The sequence below is a fragment of the Lygodium microphyllum genome, chromosome 1, assembly GCF_053477565.2.
Source record: "Lygodium microphyllum isolate KBCC chromosome 1, Lygodium_microphyllum_v1.1.10, whole genome shotgun sequence".
NCBI lineage: Eukaryota > Viridiplantae > Streptophyta > Polypodiopsida > Schizaeales > Lygodiaceae > Lygodium > Lygodium microphyllum.
This window is the reverse complement of record NC_141135.1, coordinates 188813159-188840756: the sequence shown is the minus strand read 5'-3', so window position 1 is coordinate 188840756 and position 27598 is coordinate 188813159.

Here is a 27598-nt window from a genome sequence, read left to right as displayed (position 1 = left end):
TCAGCCTTTGTACATTTGTATGTCCAATGTGTTTGTGCCAAATTTCAATATCTACAACAACACCTTTTCCTTTAGCATATATAGCAGCATTCATAGTAGGAATTCCAACATCCAAAGTAACGTCCAACTCTACTTCCCTTTGCTACCAACCTGCACTTGTCATTGAAGTTTTCTACAAAGCAGCCCTTTACATTAAATCTGACTTGCAGCCCTTGCTCTACCATTTGACCGACTGACATCAAGCTCTTTGTAAAAGATGGCACATGTAATACATCTGAAAGACTCTTTGTCTTACCATCATGCAAGGACAAGGGAAATTTTCCAATGTGTGAAATTGGGTGGCATGAATCATCACCCGTCTGCACATAACCTACATTTTGCAAATCCTGCATCTCTCCAAACCATTCTGCATGGCTGGTCATATGATTGGACGCACCTGAGTCAACATACCAAATATCATCATGTGTTCCCTTTCCTGTAACAACATTCAGCATATGATGCATAACAAACAGACATTCATTTTTGTCTTCATTCTATCGTGAAGATGATGCATAGTTTCCTTGCTGCAACTTACCACTGTGAATATCATCTTTCTTAGCATAACATTGGGTTGCAATATGACATGTTTTGCCATAGTAGTGACACACAATACCGGAGTTGTTAGAACCTTTGTTCTGCCATCCACCTCTTCCTCTAAAGCTCCCCCTGCCTCTAAACTTACCATGACCTCCTGAAACCTGCATATCGCCAAATTGCTGATTCAATCTATTTTGCTGGTTGTCACTACCACGTCCTGTACCACGGCCTCTTGAAGAGAACCTGCCACGTCCCCTTCCTGAACTGGAGTAGAAAGCTTGGACCTGTTCACCACTTCTTTCAGATGTCTCACTCTTCATGTTGATCTCTTCAGTGATCATAAGGGAGACCAACTCATCGAAATTTGAAAATGGCTTTCTGACATATAGGGAAGTTACAAAAGACTTCCAAGCCTTTTCATTGTTAAGTCCACCCAAGGTAGATAACACTAAATCATCATCATCGGGCATTGCATCAATCGCTGCCAATGAATCTGCAATGCTCCTTGCCTTCAGTGCATACTCATTGATAGACATCTTCCCTTTCTTCAATGTATTCAACTCTTGCTTGAGTTGAATCTTTCGTGCCTTTATATTTATGGAAAACATACTTTCAAGTATGGTCCAAGCTGCATATGAATTCTCTGCATTTCTAATATGTCCCAGCATATTATTGTCAATTACTACAGACATCCAATACATGATCTTCTTGTCTTTTGCATTCCATTCCTTCCATGCCTTTGTCTCTTCTACAGTTGGAGGATCACTCACCTCCGGCTCCTTTTCTTCACCTGAAACAAACTCGTAGAGGCCTTTTCCAATAAGGAAGTTCGTGACACGGAACTTCCATGAAGGGTAGTTGTTCTTGTCGAGCTTCTCAATGATGGGGCTTCCACTGTTCTCTGCCATTATCACAAAACTAATACCAGACAGCAAGCAAGTCTTCTGCAACCCTTGACCTGTAGTGCACAGCAATACACCAGACAGCCTTTTTCACTTTCTGCTCAACAATATATGCAATCTGCAACCTGTTTGCAGATAAACCTTATGTTTGCTTCCTGCAAACACCTCAAGAATTATAGATTCACAATCTATAACCTACACACCCACTTTCGGTCAAAACAACCGAAATCACAGTGTACCCTAAAACTGTTGTCCGCAACCTTGCGGCTCTAAAACGAGGCCTGAAACGGACTCAGATGCCCAAAATAACTGCAGGAAAGTCCTAAAGAGCTAATCTGCAAAATACACAGTGCTCTTCGCGCACACCAAATCTCACTGCAATCTGAGATTTTTGCTCTGCTCTGCTTTCGGTGCCTCCACAGGCACTATCCAAGAGAAAGAGTGGAAGGATGGGAGAGCTTCTTACCCATGGCTTGCTTGCTCAAACCTTGCTTCTTCTCCTTCACTTCAGCCTTAAAAAATCAACCTCTCTCAATGGCGCGGCTCTGATACCATGTCAAGAATCACGTGGTGGAGGGACCTGCTCAAGATGCTGTGCCGAACACACACAGAATGCACAAGGAGAAGCTCACTCAAGAGACAAGAAGAGAGATGGAGGCCAAAACGTTTTCTTGATAGTTTCTTCTTCTTCTCCCACACTCTTTACAATGTACATAAAATATAGATAAGATACATCATAAAGGAAAGTGGCCTACTAAGTCAAACAATGCATAACCGCCGACTACACTCCTGGCGCTATAACTATGCCAGCTGTAAATAGGTGTAACAACCTGAATATAATAAGTAATGAGTCAATGGCCATGTGAGAGTCATAATGACCACCGACGTGCTAAGTGTAGATGTGGGGACCCATCTAACAAGGTGGTCCATCATCAATGTCCACATGTGTTGAGCTTGTCATCTCAACACTGTCTCTCTCCAAACTCTCTCTCTCTCACCAATTATCTCTCTTCAACTAACCTCTCACCTTCTCTCTCTTTAACCTCTCACCCTCTCTCTCTCTCCCTCCCTCCCTCCCTCCCTCCCTCCCCTCTCTCTCTCTCACCCTCCCTCTCTCTCTCTCTCCACCATGGAGGAGCCGCTCATTAAGCTGGTGAGTGCAAGGCTCTGGCTAGCAAGTGGGGGCTCCTTGGTGGGCACGAGCTTCTAGCTAGCAGGAAATGGTGCTAGCAAAACAATTGGTGGGCGAGTCTAGTGAGCAAGCACAAGGCTCTAGTTGGGGGAAGCAGGTGCAACCTCCTTGGTAGGCATGAGCCTCTAGCTGACAAGTGAAGGTGGACAATTCCCTATAAGAAAATCTACAACCTATTGCTCCTTGTTGATAAATATGACATATCCTAAGTCATATCCTATGGATGTATGTATCTAAAGTAGAAGTATATGTAAAGTGTCCTTATGTAAAGTGTCCTTAAGTTAGGAGTATCCATCTTTTGGAGGATATCACTTGTGGTAGATAGAATCGATGAAAGAAGAATGAGAAGAAGAAGATGATGACCATGGAAAATGATTGAGCTTCCATATCCCATGTCGTCTACTCTCTGTTGTGCATCTCCCCCTCTCTTTTATCAGTTGGTATTAGAGCACGAGTGTGCGGGAGCTCAAGATTGGAGTGGGGAGCGCGTCGAATCAAGGTCTACATCGAGGTTCCATTTTGCTGTTTGCCATTAAAATTAGGTACTAGTCTCGACCTAAGCCACCCAAATCAGGTATCAGGGCTTTAGAGAGCCATCGAGGCTCGGAGTTTGAGCCATTGAGCTCATCTTGGATGCATACGGGAGGAGAAAGCACATCTTGGATGCATATGGGAGGAGGAAGCATGCTGGAAATCATGTACGACAGCATGTATGACAGCCATGAATCAATGTGTGTTTTTTGGTTCAAAATTGGTTCATGGTGTGAGTCGGTATTGGGAAGGCCAAGGAGGTTATCACTGTTGTGGAGAAGTCTGCTACTAATGCCCGCAGGCATATTGTTATAGTGTTTATATCCATTAACTTAAACCATGTTCATATTGTTCAAGGGGTAAACTGGTTATTTGGTGAAATTGTGTTCACATTGCAGAGCTCATGAACTAGTTATTTCCTAAATTCGTTCACAATCAATGAGTTCAGACTACAGAAAAGAAGAACTAGTTGGTTAGAAGATTGAAAAAGGGAAGTTTCTATGTGTTCAAAGAGTAGAGAGAGAGAAAGGGAAAGACTCCATATCCATGAGCCTTCAGGCTCTCAAGCTCATTCCTTCATTTCCACACACTCACAACAAGATAAGTGACCTAGTGTAAATGTAGACTAGACTGACTAACTCTAGTCAGGTCACTAACTGACTACTAACCCGACTTATTAAATGTAGTCACATGTAGACAGCTGTACACACTAGCTGTCATAGATGTCGGTCATAGATGAAGACACACTGACGATGAGCTTGATTTCTAACACTCCCCCTCAAGCTCAAAAACAAAACTCAAATCATCTGCATCACTCCAAGTAGCAGTCTAAAGTGAATGAACTTATCTTTACCAAGTGATTTGGTAAAGATATCTGCTACCTGGTCTTCAGTCTTCACATGCTTCAAGTCAATCTGATCTGCTAAAACCATTTCCCTTATGAAATGGTAGTGAACCTCAATGTGTTTTGATCTTGCATGATAAACAGGATTGCTTGCTAACATAACATTGCTCAAATTGTCACAGTACAGCTTGACTTTGCTATCCAAGTGTACTCCCAAGTCATTCAGTAACTTCTATAACCACTTAGCTTCACAGGCCGCTAAGGCCGCACCACGATACTCTGCTTCCGTACTGGACAATGCAACTGTAGGCTGTTTCTTACTCTGCCAACTGATCATGCTACTACCCAGTCCAAATGCATAGCCACTGGTTGACCTCATGTCATATGTGCAACCGGCCCAGTCAGCATCAGTGTACCCCATCAAATCAAGGGTTTTCCCATATGCATAAAACAGCCCATGATCTGTGGTACTCTTTACATATCTCAGAATTCTTCTAATTGCATCCATTTCATCAGTATGTCCCAAGCATCCTTCGGAGTCTCACATCCAGTGATTTGAATTACCATAGCATCAGATATACATAAGCAAAACCAATGCAGCACCTTGCATGCTCTTTCATTCCATAGCCTGTAGGCTCTTTTCTGTTCATTTGTTGGATTGTGTGCAGGCAACTCAGGAGCAACTTCATCTCCTGTATATAAATCCCAATAACCTCTGCCAACCAGAAAGTTTTTCATTCTGAATTTCCATAATGTAAAGTTCTTATTATCCAACTTCTCTCCAACTATCTGAGTGATATTGTCAGTCCCATGTGCATTAGCCATGATGCAATAGACTGTCTATCAAGTGCCTGACTCCCTGCAGTCCAATAAGTATGACTGACTAAGTTCAGTCCGTAACAGTTTATGATCGTTTTCTGCACTAAATTGCAGAAAAAAACCAAGGTATTTCAGCCCACTGACACCCCAAAACAACCCTCAAACAAGTGGTCTCAACTGTAGATATAACTGTCAATACATAAGCTATCTGTTTGCTTCAGCTTAAGCTTATGTAACCTCACTGCCAGGGTACATACATGCAGTCTGAAAACTGTAAACTGTGAGTAACCAATAGCAATTTCAAGTCCAAAACTGAGTGTGTCAACAAATTCAGTTTCAGGTTGCAGTCAACCAAAATTCAACATACCAAGCTCCAAGCAGCTCCAAAAATCTTTTGACCATGTCATACATTTACTTTGTAGTGGCAAGTTCAATACATGAGCATCTGAGTAGGCATAGACAACCTGTCTTCATTGACCAATGGCATAAACCTCATGAGTTGTTTGTAATTAACCAGGACAGTGTAACTGCATTTATTTCAGCTTCAAAATTCAGTTTTCAATGATGCTCATTGCTTGCTTCAATTCTCCATGCATTCAGCATGTATAGGCCAGTTCATATAGATGATGGAACCCCCAAGATGACCTGTATTGCTTCAGTAATGCACAGTACTTCTCATTGGCTGTGTATGACAGTTTTCAGCCTGTCATTGATTTTCAGATCTGAGTATTCTGAGCAACTGTGTATGACAGTTTTCAGCCTGTCATTGATTTTCAGATCTGAGTATTCTGAGCAACTGTGTATGACAGTTTTCAGCCTGTCATTGATTTTCAGATCTGAGTATTCTGAGCAAAAGATCTTAGCTCCAAGACATTTGATCCAATGTATACATGCTTTGACACATTCTTGTGCTCCAAAGATGCCTTCTGAGTGTAGTACAAGGCTCCTGTGTGTCAGTAATGACTGAATGCATGCTGTCCATTCATGTTTACAACAGTTCAGAAATGATTACAGGTCTGTGTCTGTCACTCCAGCTCATAATAGAGCTCCCACACAAGCATTTACTCCTTGCACACTTCAAATACCTTCAATAGTGAGCATACATGCTCTATGAACCTTGTCCAAGTGCCCCACTGAAGATTGATAGGTTGCTATCCACTCAGATCAGCAGGTGCAGATTTTGAGACCATGGGGCGCAGATTTTCAGGCACAGGTTGTTGTCCACTCAGATAAGCAGGCGCAGATTTTCAGATACAGGTTGCTGTCCATTCAGATCAGCAGGCGCAGATTTTTAGATACAGGTTGCTGATTTTCAGGACGCAGTCCACGATTTTCAGAAGGCAGTCCACGCTGATTCCTTCCTTTGACTATGGCTTCATTTGCAAGTGTCCAGCTTCTTCCTCATTCCTTACTTCCATCTCCTTTGCACTGCAAGTTGTCATGCCCATTCTCCCACAGCCTCATGGATGAAGCTCTGATACCATGTTCAAAGAGTAGAGAGAGAGAAAGGGAAAGAATCCATATCCATGAGCCTTCAAGCTCTCAAGCTCATTCCTTCATTTCCCCACACTCAACTGAAAAGCACACACACTCACAACAAGATAAGTGACCTAGTGTAAATGTAGACTAGACTGACTAACTCTAGTCAAGTCACTAACTGACTATTAACCCGACTTATTTAATGTAGTCACATGAAGACAGCTGTACACACTGTCATAGATGTCGGTCATAGATGAAGACACACTGACGGTGAGCTTGATTTCTAACACTATGCAACTTACAGGAGGCTGTTTGGAGGCCGATTTTTGCTCAAAAAATTTTGGAAAAATTTTTGTAGATTCAACTTGACAAGTACTTACAGCTTGGCACAAAAAATTGCAGGAAAAATTCATATTGTTCAAGGGGTGAACTGGTTATTTGGTGAAATTGTGTTCACATTGCAGAGCTCATGAACTAGTTATTTCCTGAATTCGTTCACAATCAATGAGTTCAGATTGCAGAAAAGAAGAACTAGTTGGTTAGAAGATTGAAAAAGGGAAGTTTCTATGCAACTTACAGGAGGCTGTTTGGAGGCCGATTTTTGCTCAAAAAATTCTGGAAAAATTTTTATAGCTTCAACTTCACAAGTACTTACAGCTTGGCACAAAAAATTACAGGAAAAATGGTCAATTTTAGACCCATGTTTTGATGCATTTTGGGTAATACGGACATCGTTTGGTATCCAATTTGGATGGTTCTTGTTGGGAACTGAATGCATGATATGTTGGCATCATGGATGGATGTATATGACAGTTTTTAGACACATATATGATAGTCATATTGCTGGAAGCTATTTTTACATGCGTTTTTAGACTCTTTTTTATGTTTTTTTTTGTCTCGGATTGGACCATTGATGTTTCGGATTTGGGCATGCTGTTGAATACCATTTGTGGACACTTTGTATTGCTGGTTTTTCAAAATTTGCAGCAATCATAATGTCTGACACGGCACAGATCACTCAGATTGTGGGAGAGAAATTGACCAAAGACAATTATAGTGTTTGATCTTACAGGATGGATAATTTTTTTATGGGTAGAGGTCTATGGGATCTCATAGCAGGTGATGATGAATGTCCAAAAGTTCCTGAACATCCAACTGAAGAGCAAAAGAAAGTGTACAAGGATTGGATAGGGAAGAAAGGAAGGTTTTGCATTCGATCTCCATATGTATTTCAGAAGCCTTGATTCCTCATATAAAAAAAGGCAAGTACTTGTAAAGAGGCATGGAAAATCATAGGAAAAATGTATGGAACATGTACAGAGGCTCGTAAGATACAAATCAAGCAAAGATTACATGGTGCATGGAGAGGCAATCGTAGTATCAGTGATTATGTAGCGGAAATCAAGCAAATTGCAGAAGACCTTGCATCCATTAATGCACTTGTTGATGATGATGATTTAGTGTTAGTGACACTAAATGGACTTGGACCAGCTTTCAAATATTTGGATACCTCTATTTCAGTTAAAGAGGAGGCTCTATGCCTAACTTTGAGGAGCTTATTGGATTCCTACTTATAGAAGAAATCAAGTTGGGATTGAATGCATCTAGTAGTGGCAAAAATGTAGGTGGAGATAGTGTTTTCTATCACCAGAGAGGTCGTGGAAACTCATCTAGAGCCAGAGGTTCTTCAGTTGGTCATAGTAATTATGTTTTTTCTTGTGGAAGAGGTAACTTTGGTCATGGTGACTTCATGCATAGAGGCAGGGGGAGATTTTTTCCAAGAGGTAGAGGACGGTCTAATCCTTCACAGAGAGATGGCACTTGTCATTATTGTGGACAATTTGGTCATTTTGAGAGGGATTGTTATCATAAATAGAATGCCATGTCTAGGGGTTGTGGAAGGACCCAATATGGCCACTATGTAGGCACTTATGGTAGTACAGGTTATGGACCTAGAGGTGGATCGCCTAGAGGTCACCTATTTGCTATGGAGCATGTGCTTGGGAGCATGACTCACTCTCCTCGTGAGAATGACTAGTTTTTGGATTTAGGAGCTACAAACCACATGACTCGTCATCTTGAGTGGTTTGATAGCAAGGAGCATATGAAGAATGAGGAATATGTTGCCACTGGTGATGACAGTTTACATAAAATCACTCATATTGGTAGTGTGCCACTTGTTACCAAAGATGGGATTGAGAATAAGCTTGGTGATGTAGTTTATGTGCCCACAATAACTAAGAACTTAGCTTCGGTTGGTCAAAGATCAAGGATTGCAGGTGAGATTCAATAAGTTTGGATGTTTCATTGAAGAGTTCCATAATGGAAGAACTGGCAAGGTGATTGCTCATGGTAGAAAGAAAGGGAGATTATTTGCTTTGGATGCAGGTACTCCATTGATTCAAAACTATGTATGTTGACAAAGGACATGGGCAAGATAAGGATGTGGAATTATGGCATAGAAGGATTGGTCATGTCAATTTGCAAAAATTGAAGCAAATGCAATCAAGACAAATAGTTCGTGGTCTACCACATTTTGGATATGTGAATTTTTATCATGTATGTGAGGCTTGTCAATTTCACAAGTAGTCCAGATTGCCATTTCCAAAGAGGGGGAGAATAAGGAGCTATCCTTTGGAAATGGTACACTCAAATATTTGGGGCCCATGTCAGAATGTTTCCATGAGCAGAAGATGTAGATTCTATATCACTTTCGTTGATGATTTTAGTAGAATGACTTGGGTGTACTTTATGCAACATAAAAGTGAAGCATTTGAAAAGTTTCTGGAAGCAATTTGGATGCTACATAAAATGTTTGAGGTCAGATAATGGTGGAGAGTACATGTCATATGAGTTTTGTGACTTCTTGAGAGATCATGGTATCAAAAGGCAATTGACATGTAGGTACACACCTCAACAAAATGGTGTGTTTGAAATGAAGAATTGGATCATTGCAGAGGTTGCAAGGGCAATGATGAACCAAATGACATGCCATTGTCATATTGGGCAGAAGCAGTGCATACTGCAGTTCACATTATGAATAGAACACCTACAGCCTTGACTCATAATATGTCACCATATGAGAAAATGTATGGTAAGACACCCACTGTAACATACCTTAGAGTCTTTGGATGTGAGTGTTATGTTCATGTTCTGGATTATTTGAGAAAGAAGATGGAACCAAAGGATATAAAATGCATTTTTCTTGGATATCCTGATGAGAAGAAGGGATACAAATGCTATGATCCAGTGAGTAAGGAAGTATACATAAGCAGGGATGTCAGATTCAGTGAATATGAATCATGGTACAAGCCCAAAATTGCAATGGATGTTGATTCCTATGAAACCAATGATGATGATGGCTATGGAAGAAAAATTTCAGCAAACAATAAGGCTGAAAATCAGCATGTGGAAGATACTTCAGGACCTCAAGAGAATGTGGAAAGCAATGGTACTTACATTCCATGGAGTGGTAGATTGAGAAGTGCACAAAGGAGTGCAGAAGTTGCGAAAGGAAAGAGACCTATGGGTAAAAGTTCAGAAGATGAATCTATAGATGATGAGTATGGCATTTCACATGTTAAAACACCTAGCACTAGAAGTGCAGGAAAGTATGTTCCACCACACACTAGATCAATTGAGACACGTGGTAGTGCACCTCAATTGAGAAGGTCAGAAAGGGTAAGGTACCCAATTGATAGATTGACTTATAATGGGTTCATGAAGATGCATTATGCATACATGGTTTCATATGTACAACATGTGGAACCTACTTGTTTTGAAGAAGCAGTAGAGAGCAAAGAGTGGAGACAAGCAATGGATGAACAGATGGATGCACTAAGGAAAAACAAGACTTGGGATTTTGTGAAATTACCTCATGGCAAGAAATCCATTGGATGTAGATGGATTTATAAGGTCAAATGTAAGTCGGATGGTTCCCTTGAGAGGTATAAAGCAAGGCTGGTTGCAAAAGGATATGCACAAAGTTTTGTTTTGGATTATGAAGAAACATTCAGTCTAGTAGCTAAAATGACAACAGCGAGATCTGTGATTGCTTTGGCTTCTATCTATGGTTGGAAGCTTTATCAAATGGATGTGAAAAATGCATTTTTGAATGGCAACTTAGAAGAGGAAGTGTACATGGATCAGCCAGAGGGCTACGTAGATCCAAAATACCCACATTATGTATGCAGGTTGAAGAAGGCGTAATATGGACTGAAGCAAGCACCAAGAGCATGGTGTGATAGAATCAACAAATTCTTATGCAGTATGGGATTTCAATAGAGAAAAATTGATTATTCACTTTATGTGAGGCATACAAAAGATGGTATGGTTGTTGTTGTCATCTATGTTGATGATCTCATTATTACAGGTACAATTGAGAAGGAGATTGCTAAACTCAAGCATGAATTACATAGAGAGTTTAATATAAAGGACCTTGGTTTGTTGAGATACTTCTTGGGTATTGAGGTTATTGACACCCCTCAGGTATATGGCTGAAACTGTAACGTGTCCCCTTGTCCACTTGTAGGACACGTCTTAGCAGCCCATCGGGAAGAGAGTCTAGAAAGAGCCACCCAGCACTCACAAGAAATCTCACGGGGTTTGCGATCTAGGTCTTCCCGAGTCTACCACGAAGAGGAAGCATTCCGGCCGTTCCCACTTAGGACCGACCTGAATCAGGGTTTTCCTAATGGTCAAGTTCCTACGAGGTAGCTAGCGTCGAGCCCCAGACAAACTACTTTACGCAGAAACATCAGGGTCGAAGTGGATTTATACTGCACTTGGTTCAAGGAGAATGGGAAACGAGAGGGATGTGAAGCTCGACTTCACTGCCCGTAAGGTATAGTCCCATTCCGTTCCCTAAAACAACACAAATCGGGACTCTAGCTCTATAGATTCTAGGTCATTGTTACCTCGCTATCAAATCTTTTGAGAAAAGTTCCCGATCAATCAGGACCACCCTTCCATAGGACGGACCCAAAATCACATCCACCACACTTTCCTCGGGTTGCTTTAGTTATCTAATTACCTACCACATTTAGTTTGACAAGCAAAAACATCTTCCTTGATTAACCGATTAAGCACTGGTTCGTTCATGTAACTTAGGCACTAACACAGAAATACAATGTCAAGCAAGTTCCTTTTTCAACATTTGATCTTTATTTATTAGTCTTTGGAATACATTAAATAAACATGCCCGAAGGCTATTCGAGCAATCCTCAGATCGCTATTCCAAGTTCTGCCCGTTGACTAGTATGCGGGCCTCGAGATCCCATCTCAAGTCACGTCGGCCTCTTATGCAGGATCCGGAGGCAAGGGACTTACGGCCACAGCCTCCCCTGGCACCCAGGCGTCCTCTTGCTCCAAGTAGCATCCACGGAGAGATCTCTCGCGGGGGGTTCAGTCCACATACCCGACGCAGCTAATAACCCCCTTGGATAGGGTCAAGCAGACAGTCGGAGGTAACTCGTACTGCCTCTCCCTCCAGGATTTTGACCTGAAGCATTACTTGTTTTTCCTGAATTAGTTCCTTGAGCAAAGATGTACAAACAGTGCATCTAAATGTACAATCACGAGCATTCCAGTGGTCGTTTGTACGGCCAACTGCCAAGGTGTAATTCTTTTTCCATGAATACTTGCAGCATTCGATCCTGGATCCTTTGTGACTTGGCAAGATCACGAGGGTTTCATAAGCTGAGTTGCTTGTTTGCCCTTTTGTCCTTGGGTTAGGATTTGTACCCTGTTAACCCAAATTGTTGCTACTTTAGGTTTCCATATATTATGGCCAATAAATCCTGGGCAACCTTGTCGCCCTAACTTGGTTGGGTCAATTGCTTTCTTGGCAAGCCATAACTATCCTAGCTTCACAAATCAGTCTTCAAGGAAGAGTGTTGAAGCAGGACGACTACTCAATTTCTAGAAAATTAGACTTGTAATTAGAACTCTCAAACTTGGTCTAAGGAGTGGCAATACTATTTTGTGATTTAGACACAAGATCGTACGACGTTGCAGCTTGTTGCACAAGATAGGTGTCAATATCTGACTTGTGGGGATTATATCTTTCTTCGTACGATATTTCTTGATCAAGAATACCTTTGATCAAGATATAGGGTTTGGGAATCCTATTGACCCAATCCAAAACCTAACCCTACTAGGCTTGATAAAATTTTTGGCCATAGGGCCCCTAAATTCCTTGCGGAGGACTAGCATTTGGTCAACTGATTCTTAGGGTGAGAACCCTAGATCATTCTTGCACAGGCGATTAGATAATCCTAACATTTCGAGAATGTGGGTAGGACCTTTGAGATCGGAAATATTAGATCGACATCCTAAGTGCGATACTAGGTAGAATTTTAACATAGCTTAACCCTATCTAGCACATTGAGGTGATCGTCATATGCTAACTAATCGTACCTTTATGATTTTCATGTAAGCTACTCAATTATACGTGAATTATTTAGTTGATCTAACCAACCCACGATTGAAAATGATCTTCCCTTTAAAGATGCAACTACTTTCCCTAAAAGATGTAAATAGCTGCAAGAAGTAGGAGATGCATCATTCATGTGAATATGCAAATTCAAGTCCATAGACCTTTTTGCCTTTATGCAACTATAGGAATCTACATTTAACTTTCTTTTCCTTGCCCTATGCGAATTGATTGACATTCAAAGTTATTCGTATAATCCCTACGTTGATGCATCAAATTCAAAGCTTTAGTATTTTTAATGAAGATGCATCCTTTCCCAAATTCAAACTTTGATAAAAGAACTCCATGCATAGATGTATCATTCTCTCATGATCAGATGCCATGAGACAATCATTGATTTAATCCTTCTTTTATCACTTAACCCAACCTATAATGTAACTATCAACGCATGCGATTTGCAAAGTTCATAAATCCTTTCCATGCATTGCAACTATTCGAACATCTTTTAATGGCCGTCTACGATTACCTTAATCACGAGATACAACCAGGAATTTATTACATAAGTGCATTATGTGTTATATGCCCTATCCTTTGCAAGATGCAACAAGGACGCCTTCGCACAATTTCATCTTTTAACTTATGCATCATACGTTCGAAAATGCGACTACCCTTGACCATGCAAGTGCAAGCAAATGCAAGTACTCGACATGCAACTAAACTTTGTAGATCGAATGAGTATATAAAATTCGCAATGCATTTAAACTTTCCTAAAAGAGTTAAACATGCTTAATGCAACCTTTCCATGCGGGGTTAATTTTCGGAACCTCAGCATTCAATATCGGGGCGTTGTCCACTCTCGTACTTTGGGTGGAAGCTCCCACGTGCGCTCCTCTCGACTTTTTCTTAGGAGCCATAGATGAAGTAGATCTCGACTCAGCAAACTTTCCTTGGTTCACTTATGCGTTTGGAAGTCACTCTGTCCGAGATCTCCTCTTGCACACAGGACATAGGCCTTGCAAGACGGTTTTTTAAAAAACCGGGGAGGCAGGGGTGAACTATGTCTATGGAAGCTTCAATAGAAGCTTCTGACCTTCTGGAAGAAACAGGGGGATGACGTGGGATGGAGAATATGATGAGGATGACGACGACAGAGATGATGATGATGATGATGATGATGATGATGATGATGATGATGATGGTGGTGGTGATGGTGAAGGCGACGGCAGCGATAGTCTGGCAGCGGGTGGCAGGCAGAAGGCGGTGGGTAGCTCCTCAGGGCGGCGGGCAACATCACGATCAATCCCCCCTCTCAAGCTTGGGAGGGGGGTTTATATGAGGTAAGCGTGGGGGGGGGGTGGGCCACACAAGTGGCAGGGTGCATGCCCCTCCTCTCCTCAAGCTCCACACATACTCCCTCTCCTCACCATGCAACGGCTGAAGGGGAGGGAGTTTTTTTTATAAATTGCAATTTAATCATTATCTTTTTTCCCCCCTTGAAGGGGTGTTCCCGCGGTGGACTACGGATTTTAGCCACGGCCTCTTATGCACAACAGGGCCTAGTGTTTGTTAGTGCTCGAGGAGGGAGCACTTAGCCCAAGGTTTTTCTGTTGTGGGAGGTTACTTTGAATTGCTTTTGCACGAGATTTAGGGTCTTCAATATTTTGTTGTGGAAATATTACATTCTCTCCCCATTAGAGGAATCGAGATGTCCTCATCTCGAGAAAATCTGGGGTTATTGTTGGTTGAGAGTACTTTCATCCATCCAAGTGGCATCCTTTTTGGGGTAATCTTTCCACTAGATGAGGTATTCTCTCAAGGTCTTGGACCTCAAATGCCTCTCCCTAACATCTAAGATCTTGTCTGGCCGTAGCTCAAGGACTCCTTGGCTTGGCATTACAACTTATTGATCATCAAGCACGTGACTAGGGTTAGGCACATACTTTTTCAATAGGCTGATATGGAATACATTATGAACTTTTAGGTTTTCAGGGAGTTGAAGTCTGTAAGCATTAGGCCATAAGCACTTGAGAATCTTTTAGGGTCCACAATACCTTGGACTTAGCTTTTTGCATTCACCCAAGGATAGGGAACTCTTCTTTGCACGTACACGAATGAAGACCATATCACCTTCAACGAAGGATGTGTCTTGTTGTTTTAGGTCTGCGTAAGCCTTCTGTCTGTCCTTGGCGGCTTGGATGTCTTGTATTATTGATTTGATTTGGTCATCCATGTCTTCCAGCATCTGCTTTGAAGCTTCAACCCTCAAGGTTGGATCCGAAAAGCTTAAAGGAGTATGACAATCACGCCCATACAATGCTTGAAAAGGGGTCATCTGAATGCTTTGTTGGTAAGAAGCATTGTAGGCAAACTCAACCAATGGCAAATATTGAATTCACTTTTTTGGTTTGCGACAGCAGTGTGCCCTAAGCATATCTTCAATGACTTGGTTGACTCGTTTCGTTTGACCATCGGTTTGGGGATGATAAGCTATACTGAAACAGAGTTGAGTCCCAATGGCCTCGAAGATAGCTCTCTAGAAGTGTGAGGTGAAGAGAGAGTCATGATCACTAATGATTCTTCTAGGTAAACCATGCAGTTTGAATATCTCCTTGATGAATAACCTTGCAATGTTTGAGGCTTTATAGTTTGTCTTAACAGGGATAAGATGTGCAATCTTGGTAAGCATATCCACCACAACCATAATGGAGTTGTATCCTCCCTGAACTTGGGGCAGGCCAACAACAAAATCCATACTAATGAATTTCCATTTCATTTGGGGAATGTCAAGTGCTTGCAATTTCCCTGGCATTTTGACATGTTTGGCCTTAATGCGTTGACAAGACAAACATTCCGTGACATATTTAATAATGTCACCTTTGAGCCTATCCCAATAATAGCTCTTCCTGACCGCATTAAGGGTCTTGGCATAGCCAAGATGTCCTGAGAAAGGGGAGTCATGGGCTTCCCAAAGTATCTTTTGCTTGAGTGATTGGCTTGTCGGGATACATAATCTTGTCCTAAAGTAGACAAGTCCACTATTGATAGAAAATTATTGATACTTTGTTTGTAGCTTCGAGTCTTGATCTTTGATGGGGATCTCCCTTAGCAATTTCTGATAGGTTGGGTCATGGCATGCCTCTTCTCTAGCTAGCTCAAGAATTGGGTTGTTTGGCATGGATGCCTTTGTGGCTAGAGATCTTGCTGTTGATGGATCTTGCAAAATCAGAGAATTCAGAAATGCCTTGCGACTGAGTGATTGGCAACTACATTCTCCTTTTTAGGCCGGTATTTGATTTCAAAGTCATATTCTTCCAGTACCTCAATCCATCGACGTTGCCTCATATTGAGCTCATTCTGGGTGAAAATCCATTTAAGACTCTTGTGGTCCGTTCACTAAGGTAAATTTGTTACCCAGCAAGTAGTGTCTCCAAAGTTTGAGAGCATGGATGACAACCAACAGCTCCAGATCATAGGTAGCATAATTCCTTTCATGGCTTTTCAGTTTCCTTGAAGAGTATGCTATGGGATGACCTTCTTGCATGAGCACACATCCTAAGGCAAGTGCGCTAGCATCAGTTATCACTTCAAACTTCTTACTAAGATCAGGGAGTTTCAGGATGGGTGCTGATACCAAGCTTTGCTTTAGTTTGTCAAAGCTAGACTGTTCAGTAGGTGACCATACAATTGATACTTGCTTCTTTAGTAGATCAGTTAGAGGTGCTGCAATCAAAGCATAGTCTTTGATAAAGACCTTGTACCATCCTGTCAATCCAAGAAAACTACGTATTTCTTTGGCAGAAGTTGGTGTTGGCCACTCCAGAATGTCTTTGGGCCGGATCTACTGAAATTCCTTCCGCTAATACAATGAATCCCAAATATTCAATCTGTTGCTTGAAGAATGCACACTTCTTCTTCTTGGCATAAAGCTTGTGTGCTCTCATTATTTTGAGGAAAATGCAAAGCTGGGGTTCATGATCTTTTTCTTTCTTAGAGTAAACTAGGGTATCATCAAAGAAGATGAGTACGAAGTCATCAAGATAGGGCCTAAAGATATCCTGCATTAGCCTGTTGAAGGTAGCAGGAGCATTTGTCAGCCCGAATGACATGACCAGGAATTCAAAGTGTCCATACCTTGTGCTGAATGTGGTCTTCGGGATACCTTCTTCCCTGATCCTTATCTGATAATATCCAGACCTGAGATCTATCTTAGAGAAGATCTTCGCACCTTGAAGACGGTCAAGAAGTTCATCTATTCTTGGGATGGGATATTTATTTTTAATGGTCAATTGATTCAACCTTCTATAATCAATGCAGAGCCGAAGTGTTCCATCTTTCTTCTTTTGGAACAGCACTAGAGCTCCCCATGGCGAACTGCTAGGACGGATGTAGTCTTGGTCTAACAGTTGCTTGAGCTGCTCCTTCAGATCAATCACTTCCGGGATGGACATTCTATATGGTCTCTTTGCGATTGGTGCAGTTCCTGGCACTAGCTTGATTTTGTGATCGACTTCCCTTTGAGGAGGAAGTTTTGTCAGCTCTTCAGGAAATACGTCTACATATTCCTTTAACCATGAGGGTTCTTCCCTAGATTCCTGATCCTGATCTAGCTTATTTAGCTTAATCAAATAGATAGGTAGCCCCTTTTTAACTCCTTTTATTATCTGTGTTGCTTTTGCCAACTGAATTTTTGGCTTACCAGCCTCTCCTTGAGTTGTAACTAGTTCCCCTTCAGAATTTTGAAAGGAGACTTGGCCCTTACCACAGTGTATGTGGGCATCATTGGGTATTAGCCAATCCATTCCAAGCAAACATTCGTGGACACCTAGGTTCATTACCCTGAATCTAACCGAAGTCGACTTTCCACCTAGTAGGAATTTCACCTTAGCAGTTTGCGTGGTACAAGAGACCTCACGACCATTTGCTAATTCCACAAGTAAGGTAGGTGCATCTTTTGTGGCTATTCCTAATCTTCTTGCACAGATTGGTGAAATGAAGGAATGTGTATTTCCACAATCAATCAAGGTTTTGAAGCTTTTACCTTGGTAATATGAAGGAGTTTGTATCACCGAGAATTGGCGATTCAGGCCTTTCTTATAAAGAGCGGCGTGAACCATTGCCCTCTTAATGTCAGCTTCCATGGATGGATCTTCTTCATCACCCAACTCCTTGTTGGCAACACTGGAGGTTCTCCCTCTCACCCTAACAGTGGCTCCTTGGCCATGGGCGGCTCCTTGGAATGGCCCTTGACGTTGACTACTGCTAAGCTTGGGACTTTGCCTTTTAAAGTGACCAGGCTTGTTGCAATGGAAGAAATGGAGATTGCAGCCATTACCTTGTGTAGGAATGAAATTGTTGATAGTGTTGGCCCTAGCCTTCTTCCTTTGTCCCTGGTTTTGGCCTTGTGCTCTCTTAGCCTGAGACCTATACACCCCCTTGTTCTAATCCTTGTAAGACCAAGTCCTGTTATTCCTTGGCTTGGTTTGCACCTCCTATATTATCAGTGCAGCTCGAATGAGCGCGTCTTGTAGATCCATTGGATGCATTGATTCCAAGCAGGTGTTTATGGGTGGATTTAACCCGGCACAAAACTTTGACACATGTTGTGTCATATCCATTTGTGGCACGTACTTTAAGAGAGAGACGAACTTTGAATAATATGCATCCAGGGATAGTTCAAGCTGCTTTAATTCATAGAATTCATTCATCTTCTGTGTGCGGTAGGTAGGTGGCAGATATCTCCCTTGCACAGCTTTTTTAAGCTTCTCCCAAGTAACTGACCTTTTCGAGATCCCTTGGTCTCTGCACCATTTTTTCCACCGAAATCTTGCTTCGTCGATAAGCTTCAGTTTGGGGAGCATCACTTGGTTAACGGGCGCAGTTCCTGCTGCCTCGAAATAATGTTCCATGGATTCGATCTAGACCTCGGTGTCAATTTGGACAGTCCTTCCCTTACCATCAAATTCAGGTGGCTTGATTTGTTTGAGAAGGAACTTCTTCTCTTGAATTATAGCCGTACTTAGTGTAGGGGTCGGACTAGGAATCTGCACTTGAGGTTGCGCCTCGACAATAAGATTCTTTACATTAAAAATTACTAAACATTTCTCACATTACATTAATATGCCCAGTTCAACTTTTAGCCAAGTGACCTAATCACTTAACTCCTTTACCAACACTTACAGCCATGACAGACAGTGATTAAAAAAATCTTATTCATTCATGTGGGCATAGCCCTTTCGAGTACATTTATTTTGGGAAGGTAGAACAAGCTGATACATCAGTTTGGGGAAAATAGGATTGTGTTACATTTGGCTACGGGGACTGAGTAATAATATGGAGAGGGGTCACGGATTTTTAGGAATCGATAGGTCATAGGAAGCTTGGGGTATCCTTTCCTTTGATACCCATTCTTCTCATAACGTCCCAGCACCTTGATTTTGTCGGCAGGAATTATTCGGGTCACTTTCTCGTACACATACTTGTTCTGCTTGACCTTTCGACCGCCGACATGTAGGGTTGCATTTGCGTGAGCCTCGACAAAGATGAACATCTTCACGATCTTTAGATCCTCCATCCACTTGATTCTCTTCAAGTTGGTTTGAAGGTACGCAATTCGGTGGGCCGCTATGTAATATATTCCTGATTCACCCGTCCATCTTCGTTCCATGTACAGGGGTGAAGGATTGTAGATACGATCTAGAATATTCATCATGCCTAGCCTTCATCGATAATCCGAAGCACACATTGCAGTCATAAACATAACTTGGAACACCAAGAATTTGTTCCATGCTTTGAGACTCTACAGGCCAGCATCGATAAGTAAGGAAATGTTCTTAACGGCAACATTTCTCTACTTCCCCTCATTAAGTTTCCTTGTAAATATTAGATCCTGTTGGTTTGCTCTGATACCAACTGTAACATATTCCCCTGTCAACTTGTAGGACATGTCTTAGCAGCCCATTGGGAAGAGAGTCTAGAAAGCGCCACGCGGCACTCACAAGGAATGTCACGGGGTTTGCAATCTAGGCTTTCCCAAGTCTGCCACAAAGTGGAAGCATTCCGGCCATTTCCACTTAGGACCGACCAGAATCAGGATTTTCCTAATGGTAAAGTTCCTAGGAGGTAGCTAGCATCGAGCCCCAGACGAACTACTTTATGCAGAAACATCAGGGTCGAAGCAGATTTATACTGCACTTGGTTCAAGGAGAATAGGAAATGAGAGGGATGCAAAGCTTGACTTCTCTACTCGTAAGGTATAGTCCCATTCCGTTCCCCTAAAACAACACAAATTGGGACTCTAGCTCTATAGATTCTAGGTCATTGTTATCTCACTGTCAAATCCTTTGAGAAAAGTTCCCGGCCAACTGGGACCACCCTTCCGTAGGACGCACCCAGAATCATATCCAGTGCACTTTCCTCGGGTTGCTTTAGTTATCTAATTACCTACCACATTTAGTTTGACAAGCAAAAATAACTTCCTTAATTAACCAATTAAACACTGATTCGTTCACATAACTTAGGCACTGACACAGAAATACAATGTCAAGCAAGTTCTTTTTTCAACATTTGATCTTTATTTATCAGTCTTTGGAATATATCGAATAAACCTACCCGAAGGCTATTCCAGCAATCCTCAGGGATCGCTATTCCAAGTTCTACCCGTTGACTAGTATGTGGGCCTCAAGATCCCATCTTGAGTCACGTCGGCCTCTTGTGCAGGATCTGGAGGCAAGGGATTTACGGCCAGAGCCTCCTCTGGCACCCAAAGGTCCTCCTACTCTCCAAGTAGCACCCACGGAGAGACCTCTCGCGGGGGGTTTAGTCCACGTACCTGGTGCAGCTAATAACCCCCTTGGATAGGGTCAGGCAGACAGTCGAAGGTAACTCGTACTGCCTCTCCGTCCAGGCTTTTGACCTAAAGCATTAGTTGTTTTTCCTAAATTAGTTCCTTGAGCAAAGAAGTACAAACGGTGCATCTAAATGTACAATCACAAGCATTCCAGTGGTCGTTTGTACGGCCAACTGCCAAGGTGTAATTCTTTTTCCATGAATACTTGCAGCATTCGATCCTGGATCATTTGCGACTTGGCAAGATCCCGAGGGTTTCGTAAGCTGAGTTGCTTGTTTTCCCTTTTGTCCTTGGGTTAGGGTTTGTACCCTATTAACCCAAATTGTCGCTACTTTAGGTTTCCATATATTATGGCCAATAAATCCTGGGCAACCTTGTCGCCCTAACTTGGTTGGTCAATTTCTTTCTTGGCAAGCCATAACTATCCTAGCTTCACAAATCAGTCTTTAAGGAAGAGTATTGAAGCAGGACAACTACTCAATTTCTAGAAAATTAGACTTGTAATTAAAACTCGTCAAACTTGGTCTAAGGAGTGGCAATACTATTTTGTGATTTAGACACAAGATCGTACGACGTTGCAGCTTGTTGCACGAGATAGGTGTCAATATCTGACTTGTGGGGATTATATCTTTCTTCGTACGATTTTTCTTGGTCAAGAATACATTTTATCAAGATATAGGGTTTGGGTGACCCAATCCAAAACCTAACCCTACTAGGCTTGATAAACGTTTTGGCCCTAGGGCCCCTAAATTCCTTGTGGAGGACTAGCATTTGGTCAACTGCTTCTTAGGGTGAGAACCATAGATCATTCTTGCACGGGCGATTAGATAATCCTAAAATTTCGAGAATGTGGGTAGGACCTTTGAGATCAAAAATATTAGATCGACATCCTAAGTGCGATACTAGGCAGAATTTTAACATAGCTTAACCCTATCTAGCACATTGAGGTGATCGTCATATGCTAGCTAATCGTACCTTTATGATTTTCATGTAAGCTACTCAATTATACGTGAATTATTTAGTTGATCTAACCAACCCAGGATTGAAAATGATATTCCCTTTAAAGATGCAACTACTTTCCCTAAAAGATGTAAATAGCTGCAAGAAGTAGGAGATGCGTCATTCATGCGAATATGCAAATTCAAGTCCATAGACCTTTTTGCCTTTATGCAACTATAGGAATCTACATTTAACTTTCTTTTCCTTGCCCTATGAGAATTGATTGACATTCAAAGTTATTCGTATAATCCCTACGTTGATGTATCAAATTCAAAGCTTTAGTATTTTTAATGAAGATGCATCCTTTCCCAAATTCAAACTTTGATAAAAGAACTCCATGCATAGATGTATCATTCTCTCATGATCAGATGCCATGAGACAATCATTGATTTAATCCTTCTTTTATCAATTTACCCAACCTATAATGTAACTATCAACGCATGCGATTTGCAAAGTTCATAAATCCTTTCCATGCATTGCAACTATTCGAACATCCTTTAATGGCCGTCTACGATTACCTTAATCACGAGATACAACCAGGAATTTATTACATAAGTGCATTATGTGTTATATGCCCTATCCTTTACGAGATGCAACAAGGACGCCTTCGCACAATTTCATCTTCTAACTTATGCATCATATGTTCGAAAATGCGACTACCCTTGACCATGCAAGTGCAAGCAAATGCAAGTACTCGACATGCAACTAAACTTTGTAGATCGAATGAGTATATAAAATTCGCAATGCATTTAAACTTTCCTAAAAGAGTTAAACATGCTTAATGCAACCTTTCCATGCAGGGTTAATTTTCGGAACCTCGGCATTCAATATCGGGGCGTTGTCCACTCTCGTACTTTGGGTGGAAGCTCCCGCGTGCGCTCCTCTCGACTTTTTCTTAGGAGCCATCGATGAAGTAGATCTCGACTCAGCAAACTTTCCTTGGTTCACTTATGCGTTTGGAAGTCACTCTATCCGAGATCTCCTCTTGCGCACAGGACACAGGCCTTGCAAGACGGTTTTTAAAAAACCTGGGGAGGCAGGGTGAACTATGTCTACGGAAGCTTCAATAGAAGCTTCCAACCTTCTGGAAGAAACAGCGGGATGACGTGGAATGGAGAAGATGATGAGGATGACAACGACAAAGATGATGATGATGATGATGATGGTGATGGTGAAGGCGGCGGCAGTAGCAGCCTGGCAGCAGCAGGTAGAAGGCGGTGGGTAGCTTCTCAAGGTGGCGGGCAATAGCACGATTAATCCCCCCTCTCAAGCTTGGGAGGGGGTGTTTATATGAGGTAAGGGTGGGGGGGGGTGGGCCACACAAGTGGCAGGGTGCATGCCCCTCCTCTCCTCAAGCTCCACACATACTCCCTCTCCTCGCCATGCAACGGCTGAAGGGGAGGGAGTTTTTTTTTTAAATTGCAATTTAATCATTATCCCTTTTTCCCCCTTGAAGGGGTGTTCCCGCGGTGGACTACGGATTTTAGCCACGGCCTCTTATGCACAACGCAGCCTGGTGTTTGTTAGTGCTCAAGGACGGAGCACTTAGCCTAAGCTTTTTCTGTTGCGGGAGGTTACTTTGAATTGCTTTTGCGCGATATTTAGGGTCTTCAATATTTTTTTGCGGAAATATTACAGATACAAAGGCAATATGCATTGGAGATGTTGGAAAAATATGGCATGACAAGATGCAAATAGGTTGATACACCATTGGATCACAATGTTAAGTTGATGGATGATGGATCTTATGTTGAGGATGTCATTATGTTCAGAAAGATGGTTGGTAGTCTTATCTACTTGACCATTACAAGACCAGACTTGAGTTATGCTGTTGGATTGATAAGTTAGTTTATGCAGAAACTATGAAAATCACATTTGGATGTAGTGAGAAGAGTTCTTAGGTATGTGAAGAAGACAACTGGATTTGGCTTGTTTTATGAAAAAGGAATCAAGCCTACATTGTTTGGATACTCAGATGCAGACTGGGCAGGTAGGTCTATGGATAGAAGATCTACACGTGGCTATGCATTCTCATTTGGTTCAACCATGGTAAGTTTGAGCAGTAAGAGGCAACCTACAGTTGCTCTATCAAGCACTGAAGTAGAGTATAGAGGCATTGCATTGGCAACATGTGAGCAGAAATGGTTGAGATTGATCTTATATGACATGGGGATAGAGATTGATAGTGGAGTCATTATGTATTGTGACAATGTTATCAGCATTATGTTGGCAAAGAACCCAGTCTACCATGCAAGGACAAAACACATAGAAGTGCACTATCACTTCATTAGAGAAAAAGTCATTGATGGAGAGATTGACTTGGTCCATGTGAAAACAAATGACCAAGTTGTTGATATCTTTACCAAAGCATTAGGTAAAGATAAGTTTGAGTACTTTAGGAGTGCACTTGGAATCCTATGTGTGCAAGCTCATTCCGAGCTTGAGGGGGAGTGTTGATAAATATGACATATCCTAAGTCATATCCTATGGATGTATGTATCTAAAGTAGAAGTATATGTAAAGTGTCCTTAAGTTGGGGGTATCCATCTTTTGGAGGATATCATTTGTGGTAGATAGAATTGATAAAAGAAGAATGAGAAGAAGAAGACGATGAACATGGAAAATGGTTGAGCTTCCATAACCCATGCCATCTACTCTCCATTGCACATCTCTCCCTCTCTTTTATCACTCCTAGTTGGCTAGTCCCGAGGAGGTCACTCATCATAAATATATGTATGTGCCACATGGATTCAACATAAGGATTTTTTAAAATACAAATTTTATATATTTTTTACATACAAAAGGATCCTACATAAAAGGGTTACTTATAGATTGAATAGAAAAGGGGTATGTTTTATTAAGGAAAAACTCAGGGATAAAGATATTTATAAATAGACCTTGAATGCACATGATATAGAGGGTATACATATAATGAACTACCCCACTGGCTAGTGAAGGTAGATGACAACCCTCCAACCTATAACTTGCTGCTCCTGGCTAGCTAGCAAAGGCGAACAATGCCCTAGAGCCCTATGAAGATGAAATGAATGGTGAGAGAGATAGAGAGAGAGAGATGCTAAAGATGAATAAGGAGAGAGAGAGAGAGAGAAAGTATTCACACACTCTCTCTCTAATCCCTCACCACCCCCTCTTTAATGTCTCACCACCCCCCTCTCTCGCTAACTAACCTCTCATCACCACCACCCTCTCTCTCTCTCCAACATCTCATCACCTCTCTCTCTCTCTAACCTCACCCCATCTCTCTCTCCCTCCCCCTCTCTCTCCCACCACTTCTCTCTCTTTCTCTCTTTCCCCACGGAGGAGCTACTCACTAAGCTAGCGGGTGCAAGGCTTTGGCTTAGGTGGGGGCTCCTTGATGGGCACAAGCCTCTTGGTAGCAAGTGATGGCAACAAAAAATCATTGGTGGGCTGGTCTAGGGGGTGAGCATGAGGCTTTGGTTGGTGCATGGGGAACAAGCACAAGCTCCTTCGTGGGCGCAAGCCTCTAGCTAGTAAACGAAGGTGGACGATGCCCTGTAGGAAAACCTAAAACTTATTGTTGAGATATCGAGCTCCACTCGTGATATGCCAGGGTGACCGTTGTGCATTTATGTCACCGACGTGTCAATTGCAGATGCGGTTGGTACACCGCCCATGAATAATAGCTAGATGGCAACTATCATTATCTACTCTAGTTCGTGGCTTAGTTAGTATGCCACCTTAGTTAGTTGAGTTTGGCTTGAGACCCATATATAGGGTTCTTCTATTTCTATGTACTAGAGTTCTTTTGGCTTACACAACTAAGAAGAGGAAAACTGTTTTCAGCCTCCACCCTTGTGTGTATTCCCCCATTGTGCAAGCAAGAAAGCTACAAGTGAGACTCCTTCCTTCTCTCCCACAATCTTGACATGGTATTAGAGCCTTGTTCGTGGTAAGGAGCTCAAGAAAGCAAGCCAAGCTCGCGGTGTTCTAGTAAGAGGAGCAGTGTTGCTTTCATTTTCTGTTTTGGGAGCAGATCTCTGCAGGTAGCATAGCCGAAAATTGCAAGAGTGCATTGTCTCAGGTTGAGACGCCCTTCACGGTGAAAAGTTTTATGCTGTGCGACCACTCAGGAAAAGGCCCAGTTTTATGCTCTGCGACCACTGTTCACCCTGTTTTTTTGATTTGAAGCCATTTCGGGGCCTGTTTTGGAGGCAGAAGTTTTCTGCACGCACTCAGGAAAAGGCCCAGTTTTATGCTGTGCGACCATTGTTCTATAGGTCGGTGAAAAGTTACTGTAGAAATTGCATCGTATGCTTGTGTGTAGAGACATTGGGAGTTACAGAATCATCCTTGTTGCATGTTGATGCAAAATCGTCACTAGGAAGTGACTGTGTGGTCAAATACCACTTTCGTCAGTTTTGCAGATTAGCCCTTGTGAGGCTGAAGCTGTGTTCTTTGCAGTGACAGAACTTTTTGCAGTGTTCTATAATGGCGTCTGATTCTCTCTCACAGATTGTCACTGAAAATCTTGACAATAACAATTTCCAAGCATGGAAGTTTAGAATGACTAATTTCCTTATGGAAAAAGGATATTGGGAATTTGTTGCAGGAAATGAAGAAGAACCAGTTCTTCCTGATGTTCCCAATCAACAGCAAATGCAGGCATTCAAAGCATGGCATGAGAGAGCCAGGAAAGTTATGTACTGGCTATCTATCAGTATTTCAGACTCTATGATTGTGCATATTCAGGATGCAAGTATGCCAAAGGAGGCATGGGATACTTTGTCAAAAATGTATAGCACAAATACGCAAGCCAGGAAAATGCAGCTCAAGCAAGAGTTGCATAATGTGCAAAGAGAAAGTATGAGCATCAATGACTACCACATGAAGGTGAAGAAGATTGCAGATGCACTTGCTTCCATTGGGTCGCCAGTGGAAGATGATGATTTAGTTTCCGTGACCTTGAATGGTCTAGGAAAGGATTATGCACAGTTCCGAACATCCATTTCCATCCGTGAAAGATTTCCTGATTTTGAGGAGTTGATTGCTCTTCTAATTTCTGAGGAGTAGAGAAATGGTGGTGCATCCTCTTCAGGAGGAACTTCAAAAGAAGCTGTCTTCTACTCAAATGCTGGAAGAGGTAGAGGCAGAGGTAGAGGAGGCCGATTTGGAGGCCGTGGTAGAAATCAGAATATGCAGCAAACTCAAGAAAACCAGTCCTATGGAGGAGGACGTGGTAACTCTAGAGGCAGGGGGAGCCAAAGAGGTCGTGGTGGATGGCAAAGAGGCCAAAATGTAAACATCAATGTTGAATGCTACTACTGTGGTAAAATGGGTCATATGGCTAAAGACTGCTATAAAAAGCAAAATGACATCATGAATGGAAAACTGCAACAAGGAAATTATGCATCTTCTAGTAGACAGGGTGATGAAAGAAATGAGCATTTGTTTATGGTGCAGCACATGAACAATTCTGTGACAAGTGCAGAAGAAAGCAACGATGTATGGTATGTTGACTCAGGTGCATCAAACCACATGACAGGTCATGCAGAATGGATGGAGGATGCAAGGAAAATGGAAAAACCAGGATTTGTGGAGACTGGTGATGATACTGCACATCCTATTGTGCAAATTGGAAAATTTCCCTTGTCTATGCAGGATGGGAAAAAGAAATACCTGTCTGATGTATTTCATGTCCCGAATATCACCAAGAATCTGGTTTCTGTTGGTCAAATGGTTGAGCAGGGCTTGCAGGTCAGATTTAATCCTCATGGATGCTTTGTTGAGGATATGAAAAATAAAGGTCACTTGATAGCAAAAGGAAAGAAGAAGGACAGAATGTTTACGTTGGATGCAGACATGTCTGAATTGAGTGTAGCAATGTTTACACATGGGACCGGTGTAGTTGCAGATATTGATATCTGTCATAAACGCATTGGTCATGTTAATGTACAGTGACTTAAATCAATGCAGGCCCAAAATATTGTTGCAGGAT